Source organism: Bison bison, unplaced genomic scaffold (assembly GCF_000754665.1).
Source record: "Bison bison bison isolate TAMUID 2011002044 unplaced genomic scaffold, Bison_UMD1.0 scf7180017864190, whole genome shotgun sequence".
NCBI classification, from domain to species: domain Eukaryota; kingdom Metazoa; phylum Chordata; class Mammalia; order Artiodactyla; family Bovidae; genus Bison; species Bison bison.
Window position 1 is genome coordinate 845,333 of NW_011494762.1, and position 11,059 is coordinate 856,391.

Genomic DNA, 11,059 nt, shown 5'->3' on the forward strand with positions numbered 1-11,059 from the left:
TAGCATGTGAGATGAGTGCAATTGTGCCATAGTTTGAGCATTCTTTGGCATTGCCTTTCTTTGGGATTGGAATGAAAACTGACCTTTTCCAGTCCTGTGGCCACTGCTGAGTTTTCCAAATTCGCTGGCATATTGAGTGCAGCACTTTCACAGCATCATCTTTCAGGATTTGAAATAGCTCAACTGGAATTCCATCACCTCCACTAGCTTTGTTCATAGTGATGCTTTCTAAGGCTCATTTGACTTCACATTCCAGGATGTCTGGCTCTAGGTCAGTGATTACACCATCGTGATTATCTGGGATGTGAAGAATTTTTTTGTACAGTTCTTCTGTGTATTCTTGCCACCTCTTCTTGATATCTCTGCTTCTGTTAGGTCCATACCATTTCTGTCCTTTATCAAGCCCATCTTTGCATGAAATGTTCCCTTGGTATCTCTAATTTTCTTGACGAGATCTCTAGTCTTCCCCATTCTGTTGTTTTCCTCTATTTCTTTGCATTGATCGCTGAGGAAGGCTTTCATAGGTAGCATTATTAAAAGCGGCTTGGAACTTCTCTAGAGATCCAGTTGCTAAGACTCCGCTCTCCCAATGCAGGGGGCCTGGGTTCAATCCATGATCAGGGAACTAGATCCCACATGCTGCAGTTAAAAGATCCTGTATGCTGCAATGAAGATCGAAAATCCCACGAGCTGCAATGGGAGACCTGACTCAGCCAAATAAATAAATAAATATTTTAAAAATGTTTGTTTTAAAGGACTTGGACACCAGAGGGTATGTGACACAGGGGCTACATCTTGAGGACTTGGTTTACATGCTGTTTGGTTTTTGCTGGGTAGCACATGACTAGATTTATTCATGGAGGGCTTTGAAAAGCATCTGAAAAATTAGGATGCTAATTGATATTTTTTGGGTTGGGTAGACTATGGTGGTCAAATGGTAGTGGCCAGCTAAAGCCAAGAGACTTTAAGTAGGAGATACCACATCTCAAACAGATGGGCACCCATCCTAATTTGTGGGCATCTAAAGAGCAAGGGTCAAGTCTTATTCATTCCAGTATGCTGTGTCCAGCAGTTTCTGGCACATGGTGGACAGATGCTTAATACAAGCTTGAAATGAACTGAATGTAAGCCAAGGAGACAGCAATAATTTGAAGTAAGAAAACTCAACTCTTTATAGTTAGGAAAAGTTTCTTATGCCTAATTTACAATACTTATATTACAGGAAGAGTACATTTCTCCTCCTTTCAAAAAGATAAAGATTTGATCACCATCTTTTGTTTTTAAAAAATCTATTAATTACCACTTATTAAGAACCAACCTGACCTGCCTCTTGATAAACCTATATGCAGGTCAGGAAGCAACAGTTAGAATTGGACATGGAACAATAGACTGGTTCCAAATAGGAAAAGGAGCATGTCAAGGCTGTATATGGTCACCCTGCTTATTTAACTTGCAGAGTACATCATGAGAAACACTGGGCTGGAAGAAGCACAAGCTGGAATCAAGACTGCCGGGAGAAATATCAATAACCTCAGATATGCAGATGACACCATCCTTATGGCAGAAAGTGAAGAGGAACTAAAAAGCCTCTTGATGAAAGTGAAAGTGGAGAGTGAAAAAGTTGGCTTAAAGCTCAACATTCAGAAAATGAAGATCATGGCATCTGGTTCCATCACTTCATGGGAAATAGATGGGGAAACAGTGTCAGACTTTGTCAGACTTTATATTTTGGGCTCCAAAATCACTGCAGATGGTGACTGCAGCCATGAAATTAAAAGACGCTTACTCCTTGGAAGGAAAGTTATGTCCAACCTAGATAGCATATTCAAAAGCAGAGACATTACTTTGCCAACAAAGGTTTGTCTAGTCAAGGCTATGGTTTTTCCAGTGGTCATGTATGGATGTGAGAGTTGGACTGAGAAGAAAGTTGAGTGCTGAAGAATTGATGCTTTTGAACTGTGGTGTTGGAGAAGACTCTTGAGAGTCCCTTGGACTGCAAGGAGATCCAACTAGTCCATCCTAAAGGAGATCAGTCCTGGGTGTTCACTGGAAGGACTGATGTTGAAGCTGAAACTCCAATACTTTGGCTACCTCATACGAAGAGCTGACTCATTGGAAAAGACTCTGATGCTGGGAGGGGTTGGGGGCAGGAGGAGAAGGGGACGACAGAGGATGAGATGGCTGGATGGCATCACTGACTCAATGGACATGAGTCTGAGTGAACTCCGGGAGTTGGTGATGGACAGGGAGGCCTGGTGTGCTACAATTCATGGGGTCGCAGAGTCAGACATGACTGAGCGACTGAACTGAAGGACCAATTATCTCCAGGCATCATGCCTTTGACTTGATGTGCATTATATTTAGTCCTTGCAACAATCTTCGGGTATGCAATATGATCTCCAATTACTGAGGCTCAGAGTTGTTAAGTATCTTGTTTAAGGTTACACAACCAGCAGGAGCACAGCTAGGATTTATATCTAAACAGGTCCCATATTTCTTCTCTGAGAACTCTCTTTCTGTTTCTACCTGGGAGCTAGCATTCTCATCTTCTAATGTGATATTCTTCCAGGGTTAATAAACACATTTTATTCAGCCTCTCTAATCATGGCTCCTATTAAAAAACTATTAATAATATTTTATCTGTCACTGGCCTTCCCCCAAGTTCTCCATGTTCTTTGAGTTTGGCATCAACCCAGCATTTAAATACTATTGAGTGGGGGGAAAATATCACAGGTTTTGATTTCAACAAAAGAAATGAATCATCTCTCTTTCCATTTTACATCAGCATAGAGACTACTTTGCACCGATTCACATATTCACAAAAAAGTCAAAAATTTAAAAAGTGAACCAATAAAAACCATATGTAAAATAGATAGTCAATAGGAATTTTCTGTATGGCTCAGGAAACTCAAACAGGGGCTCTGTATCAACCTAGAGGGGTGGGATGAGGAGGGAGATGGGAGGGAGGTTCAAAAGGGAGGAGATATATGTATAGCTAAGGCTGTTTCATGTTGAGGTTTGACAGAAAACAGCAAAATTCTGTAAAGCAATTATCCTTCAATAAAGAATAAATAAATTAAAAAAAAACAAAAAAACCCTGGTGACAGCAGGGTGGTGAGGGGTGGTTTTGTTTACTTCACACAGACAACTTGATGAGGATAGCAGCAAAAATCACTGAGCATTGGACCAAACATTTCTAGGGGTAGGAGCCTAGGTCCTGGCACAGCACACTCTGAGGTAAAGAGAGACTACAGGGCTCAGGAGGCAAAGTCAGACATAGGTTTTTAGTCCCCCTGTGGCTTATTATTTATTTTTTTGGCCGTGCCACACGGCTTGTGGGATCTTAGTTCCCTGACTAGGGACTGAACCTGCGCCCCCTGCAGAGGAAGCGTGGAGTCTTAACCGCTGGGCCTCCAGGGAAGTCCTCTTCCTATGGTTTACAGCAGGGCAGGTCAAGGGCGGGGAAGGTTGTGTCCGGGTGCTGGTGTTTCATTCCCGGTTCCTGATGGGGTCGGCAGAGAGACCGAGTAAATTTGTATATGGTGTCTAATGAAAATCTTGGGCTTTCCTAACTTTACCTTTTCCCGTTCACCCCTTCGTTCCCCATACCAAGGGGAATGCCTGACATGTAACTGGTACACATTGGCTGTAGTTGTTCTTGGCTGTTCAGTCGCTGAGTCATGTCCAACTCTTTGAGAGCCTATGGAGTGCAACCCGCCAGGCTCCTCTGTCCATGGGACTTCCCAGGCAAAAATACTGGAGTGGGCGGCTACTTCCTTCTCCAGGGGATCTTCCTGACCCAGAGATTGAACTCGCCTTTCCTACATTGGCAGGTGGATTCTTCACCACTAAGCAGGGAAGCCCCACACACTGACTGAATGGGCAGTAACAAGGAGATTGTGGGGAGAGGGCAGGAACCGGGAAACAATGCCAGGAACTGGAGTAATTTTTTTTTTCCTATTAATTTACCATTATTGTGTTTTATGAAACTATTGATCTGGGACATATGGAAATTGATTAAAAAAAAAAAGCAACCAGTGGTTCTTCACTTCGAATAGTTTGAGAAGTGCTGGTGGACAGTGAATCAGTGTAGAAGTGCTGCTTGGCAGAGTTGCAAGACCTCCTGGCCATTTATTTAGTGACGTCCAGTAAAGATTTAAGTGCAGTGGGGTTCCCAGAATAAGTCACTGGTTTTAACTTTGGAAATTCATTTTGTTTGCAGTTCAAAGCATACTGTGCAGATTCTACCCATCACTAAGGCAGATGCTTACAGACCAGGTAAGCTGCCGCAGGCTTACAGGTAAATGCTGAGCAGATGATTCAGCAAGTGACAAAATGGCAAAGTAGAGTCCATTCCACACTGTTCTAGTCTCAGCAGATATGGGGTATGTTTTAACCCAGTACTTATAAGACGTTGGGGTAATTTCCACTCCTGTTGTTTCTTGCCATATGGAGGGACAGCAAATGGTCTCTTGAGTCCTGTCTTCCTCATTCCTGGGAGAGGTGAAGTGACTTAGATGAAAAGTGAATCTGGGAAGTGAATTAGGCATGTTTAACCTAGTCCTTTTTCACTGTCTCTTGGAAGCCAGGAACTCTGTAAAAGGTTGGGGGCATTCACTCATGGGTAGATTCTCCTGGCCCAGCTGTCCAGCTGCAGGTTTTGATTCTGGGGTTCAGTACTAGGGGGACAACTGTTTCCACGCACCCTGAGCCATTCTCTCCAATATCAGCTTCACGTTTTAATTTTCATCTTTTGGCACCTTGGTCTTTCTCAGTTGGTTTAAAATGTGGGCAAGCAACACAGGGATACTCTGGGGGCCTCTTGAACTTCACCAGATGGGGGTGACTACATATTGTGGTATTGTATCACAGGCTCTTCTGGCCTGTATTTACTTGCCCTCATTTCCTTGTAGAAGGCCAGCACATCTTAATCATTTGGTGACTCTATTATACTGATACCTAATATGTTCCCTTCTGCCAAGTAGGAGCTAGACTTTCCTCTGTCACACTGGTAAATGAGGACAATCTGCTGGCTTGGCCAACGTCCCCTTCTGCCTGCACCTTTCTGGGTGTGTTTATCCTAAAGCTGCACCCCATCTTTCCAGATTTATGGATATCAATAAACTCATACTTTGTGAAAACAAACACAAGGCTCTGAAATCAAAAGTAAGAATTAGATAAAAGCAGGTCTTTGCTCTTCTAAAACGTATTAAGAACAAAATGTCTTAATGGCCATTTCTGTGATATGATTCAGGTAAACAAAAAAACAGCTCATGGCCTCTGAAGCCTTTGGTTCTTCCTGGGCCAGGTTAGGAGGCATTTAAGCTTGCAGTCTAGTTCTCTGAATTTCAATTACAAGTCAATCTTGCCACCATCTTCCCTGACCTTGCATTTTTCTTTGGGTCACTGGAACAGTATTTGGCCACTCTGCCTGTGAACACTGCCTACTTTCTCTAGGCCAGAGTGCCAGCTGCTTCTACTGGTAGCCTTCCATGGTGGTGACTGTCTCTATGTGCCTGACCCTGGATTCCTTGTCACCATACTGACATGGTATGCTTCCTTAACTGGACCTTGTCTATGCCAATAACTTTGTCTGTAACTCCCTCCCCATATGGTATTATATTTGCCATATTATTTTCTATTATAGATTAAGTCCTTAAAGACAACACCCCCCCAATGTAGTGAAGACCTTTATCAGTCAAGGTTTTCTATTTTTATCATTCAACTATTCTAGTTTAAACATCTTTTAATTTAAAAATCCATCAGTATATTTAAAGTATAGTCTCCAGGTTTAGAAAGTTACTGACACCTCATAACAAACTATGGATAAATTCCCCATGGTAGAATGAATGAAGAGTAACTTATATATAACCGTAACTCTAGTATAGATAAAGATGGACAACTAGAATCAAACTTAATGTAAATGTGCCAGGAGAAGAAAGCACAAGATTTACAAAGCTTACATGAAATAAGAAAATGCAACTGGGTGATAACCAAAGCTTTGTTGACTCGGCAGTCTTGCGGACTTAGAAAGGGAGGTGGCTCAAGCGATTCTTTGGGTGTCACAGCTTCTTCTTTCCCAGGCCAGGCAGTTGGGTATGGAGCTGCATGCAGTAGGGGTGAACACTGCAAGTGTTGTGTATCATTTTCATTGTAGGTAAAAAACAGCAAACAGGGAATTCTTCTTGAGAGTTTCCTTGTACCCATGATCAGCTTCTGAACGCACTTGGAGGAGAAACAATCCTATTAAAATGTCTCTCAAAAGCCAAAGCTAAATGACTAAACATCAAAACTTTGAGGAATGGGGGGAAAAAAAATCTATGAGGAAAGCATCAGCTTGCTTATCCAGGGAATGAGTAGAATTTTAATTCTCATTCCAGCATGGGGCCATTGGGCACCAAGCTCCTTTCACTCTGGGTAGAAAACAAATCCCCAGGTTGCTACTGAGCCAAACTTTAAAGGCCAGTCAGGAAATGAGCAGCACTCCCCCAAATGGGAAAGCCTGGATCAGTGTTTTTTTCCTAAAGTAAACAAAAGATCTGCATAAGTATTTCCTTGCACTATTTGGCAAGAGAAAGAAGCACCTGGAGAGTGAGTGAGGAAGAGAAAGCCTGTAAGACATGGGAGTAAAACAAGGATGGTTATAATGAAGCTTTGTCTCACTAATCTCCAGAGCCCGAGTGTTCTATTACGAAACAAAGCAGCAAATGAAGAGACGCTCAGAAAGACTGGTTGATTAAGAATACATTCAAGACAGGATAAATAGAATAGATGCCTTTCTGGATCCTGAATTTCATCTTTCATTTGGATTTTTTAAAAACCTTTAAAAAATATCTTCCAGAGAGTCAAAGTGGAATATATACATTAAAATAAACGAGGGCTGTGAAGGAAGATGTATGAGCAAGGAGAAAAGCTATTATCCTCGGAGGCAGAAATTTCCTTGCTTCAATGCGGCATGTGACGCTGGCAATTTCAGCCATTCTCTTTCAGGCAATTTTCAGTGCAAGTTCCAATGCTGCTTACTGGGACACTGTCTCAGCTCACCTAAAGGAGGGGGGCATAACTAAAGATGTATGGAGAGCTATTACGTTCTGTTCAGCAGGACAGACTCAGGAGAAAGACAAGTTTCTCTCAAGAGGCTGGAGGTGAGAGAAATGGGGCAGCAACCATAGCTGCTTTTGTTAGGTACACAGCATTAAAACAAAACAAAACAAAACAAAACACGGCTGAGCGACTGAGCAACAAACTAATGCAAGAGACTCAACAACATCTCATTAATGTCAGGAAGTTACACAGTTTTAGAGCTTTTTACCAATGATAAAGTCTTAAAAGACTTGAAAGGGGTGATTGTCCTTCCCCAAAATGTTCTGAACCAACCAACAATTGATATCTAAAGATTACGTAAGAAAAAAAAAATTAACTTCTGCTTTTCCTGCAAAGAACTAGAAGTCTCATGTAAAGGAGCAATGGGTTGAAAACACTGCCAAAGAATCTGTGTTAAGGATAATAGTTTTCTTGAGTAGGCCCAAGTAGGAGAGATGTTTGGGCCTTTTGTAGGAGGCAATCAATAGCTCACCTAATTTGGCAGGTAACACCTGATAGAAAAGCATGTATTTTCTGGAGTCCAGGCTGTACTTAGTGCCTATCTGCTGAAAGAAAATCAAAGATAAGGACATAAATTACAGGGACGCCAAGGACACTGCTAACCAAACACTATGTGTGACTATTTGACATCTGCTGCTGCTGCTGTTAAGTCGCTTCAGTCATGTCCGACTCTGTGTGACCCCACAGATGGCAGCCCACCAGGCCCCCCTGTCCCTGGGATTCTCCAGGCAAGAACACTGGAGTGGGTTGCCATTTCCTCCTCCAATGCATGAAAGTGAAAAGCGAAAGTGAAGTCGCTCAGTCGTGTCCGACTCTTAGTGACCCCATGGACTGCAGCCTACTAGGCTCCTCAGTCCATGCGATTTTCCAGGCAAGAGTATTGGAGTGGGTTGCCATTGCCTTCTCCGATTTGACATCTATGTGCTCTTAAATATCCTTTTTTGCTCCCTATGTAATGTTAACATTATTTATCTCTTCACCTGCCTCTAGCTCTTCCTGACTGAAGGTTAAGTGGTTGTGAAACCACATGCACTGTAGAATCCAAAGCACCTGTTTTAAACCCTTGGCTAGTGGTGGTGCCTTGTAGTGTGCTTTTGACGAGCTCTGGGAGCAGCTGAGGGTGGGCTGCTTTGAGCCATCTGGAGGTTTTAATGTGCCCCATGCAGCTCATGCCAACCTGGCTTGCCAGAGTCAGGGTCACTGTGCCCTGAGACACTTCAGAATGGTGCTCAAGGGAGCCATGCTCTGCCGCCACCTGGGCCCTCTCGCAAATGAACTTGCACTTTCAATTTGATGCTGTTTTTCTTACCCTCTGCAGGCACTCACAAGCAGAACTATTATTACTTGCTTGTTACTGCATGTTGCTGATTCATACGCAGAGGAAAATGTAATTTTGTCTTAACACCTCTTCCCTGTCATTTAAGGCATATGTTAATGAAAGACAGATTTTGGCATCCACTCTCCTCTGCAGCTTTGAGGCCACAGTATATATTCATTATAAATGAAGATGCAACTGTTATTTTATTTCTATTTATATTTATAACTACACCAAAGCCATCTTGCAGGTACCTTTGTGCCTCTCAAATCTCAAACCATATTCCAAGAAATGCTCAACATTTCATGCTTGAATTAGCATTAATGTGGCATTCATGTACATACAATGTTTTAAATAAAGATGTTTTCACTCATATTTTATTATTGACACTCTCTGATCACATATTTTAGATTATGCTGGAGCTGAGCCCTTGAGGACACTTTAAGAGTTTTTCTTTCCACTTGCAGTACAGACTGATTTTTTTTTTTTTTAAGTGAGGAGTATGCAAGTGATGGGTGCTCTGCTTGTTTGGAGGGGAGCCAAATAGAAGTCTGAAGCCCCAAGGGGGTGGGGCCAGAGCAGAAGTAAACATATGCAGAATGCTGAAAAGAGCTGACTGCAAGCTTCTGCTTTGTCATTCCTCTCCCTTCCTTTCCTCCCCTTCCTTCCCAGTGTGTAATGTGGATAAGTGCTGCCTACTTATTTCATAGACACTGGATCTAGAAGGAGCTGTCTCCTTGAAGATCATCTGATCCACACTCCCACCCACTGCAGTAATTCTTCGCTTGATTCAGGAGCTCTTTTTCTTCTCCAGCAGCTTTCCCGAGCAGCATTGTAGCCTATCAATTAAAAGTGGACTGGTGAGAGGCAGAGTTTTTAGAATCAAGACAGTTCTGTGTCCACACTGTGTTTCTGCCACTGACTCGTGGTGATATCCTAGGCAAACTACCCAATACCTCAGAGTTCTAGTCTTATCTGTTAAATGGTTACAATAAAAACTAATTTGTAGGAGTTTGAGGTTTAAATGAAGGAATAATGTGGTATATAAAAGTGTAGTATATAAAAGACTTAGCACTCAGAACTAAATTAAGAGCAGCTAAATGGTTCAATAGGAACCATGACCCATGTTTCCTGTCTGACAGGCAATACTTTTCCACATATTTTACCGTCTTTCTCACAAGGTCTCATAAACCCAATGAAAACGTTTCTGTTGCTGGAGTACTCTGTATGCTGCCTTGTAGACTGTAGCTGCTGTTATTAGTAACAACATCTCACACATATTCAGTACTTTACATTTTACAGTGCACTTTCACAAGCGGGGAGGTGAATAACCACGCCAACATGTCTATTGATGACTAATAGAGGCAGGAAGCAGAAGGAACAGAGGCTCTGAAAGAAGTCTATTAATGATGCAAATGTGAAGTTATCTGCACTTGTGAGAAGCATAATAAGCATTAACACCAACTGGAAGTAACAGTGCATGATATATTCTGGCTTCAGAACTTGGCTTTGATGAGTTAGAAAACCAGAAGAACACAGCATAGGAGTTTGGGGGCAAGAATTTAAGTTACCTGAAATTTAATGGTCTAAATGCTTCGGATGTCCAGGAGGGCAGCTCTTCACACATGGGTGAATAATTTTCACGTACAAATGAGTATAGCAGTGATATAGACTGCACGATGGTAGAAACCTCGATGTGTTCATAATTTAGAGACAAAGCATATGGAACTGAGACAAGCAAAACAAATAAGTTCTCAGAAGTCAGCGTTAAATGGGTGTTTCAATACTACAAATGTGTCATACTGAAATGCAAAAGTTTTAATAATAGAAACTGTTACCTTGGCTTTCTCACAACCTTCTGAAACAGTACTTCATGTGCGTGAGAATTTTTACATTTGGAAAATGCTCAAAAGTGAATTTTTAGAAATGGAGGAAAATGGAGGGTGCATTTTTAATATAGCATATTTCATTATTTCTGTATTATAAAATGAATGAATACATCTTTTTGTTAGAAAGAAAATGGTCCTTTTGAAATTCAGCTCCCTCAGCAGATGAATTTTTAAATATCAAACTCTGCCTAACTAGTCCTACCGCTATAGATGAGGAAAAATGAGAATTTCATGCAGCTATCAATTATTTTTAAACTAATACCCAAGCAGATACATTTGTAACATTTCATGATTTCTTAATATCTATAGGCAATATCCCAAATCAGGTCTTTCTCTTTTTTTTTTTTCCTCTGCCAAAAATCTATATTTTGTCTGGTAGCAAATTCTAGATAGGGGGTTGATTCAGGTAGGCTAAAGGAGAGAAAGCAGAAGACACTGATAGAAATGGCCCGATGAGCAGCCATGTGGAATAGGAGGTCTATGCTAGACAGAGCCCAAAAGAGCCCAGTTTGTGTCTCACAGTCCAAATTTGGTTTGATGTATTTTTGAAGTTTCTAAAGGTTAACTACATGCTGTAATACATTATAGAAAGACACGAAGCAGAATTTTACTGTGCCAGTCAAGAAGCTGGCTTGAATCTGCTATTTAGGACTGAGAGAGACAGTACAATTTACATGTGTGAGAATGTGGGAATAATTTTACCTTCTGTTGTTTTTAAAACCACCTTGGGCCATGATTTTTAAATTGAGAC

The 11,059-nt window shown here is 41.5% G+C and overlaps 1 long non-coding RNA gene across 1 annotated transcript in view; it reads right to left on the reverse strand.

Annotated features, from left to right (window-relative positions):
• The window catches only part of LOC104991372, a 96,550-nt gene extending 85,502 nt beyond the window's left edge, over positions 1 to 11,048 (reverse strand). The window contains exon 1 of the long non-coding RNA XR_825605.1: positions 9,991 to 11,048. This is a non-coding gene — a long non-coding RNA (uncharacterized LOC104991372). The remainder of the gene's footprint in view (positions 1 to 9,990) is intronic.
• Positions 11,049 to 11,059: the final 11 nt, after the last annotated feature.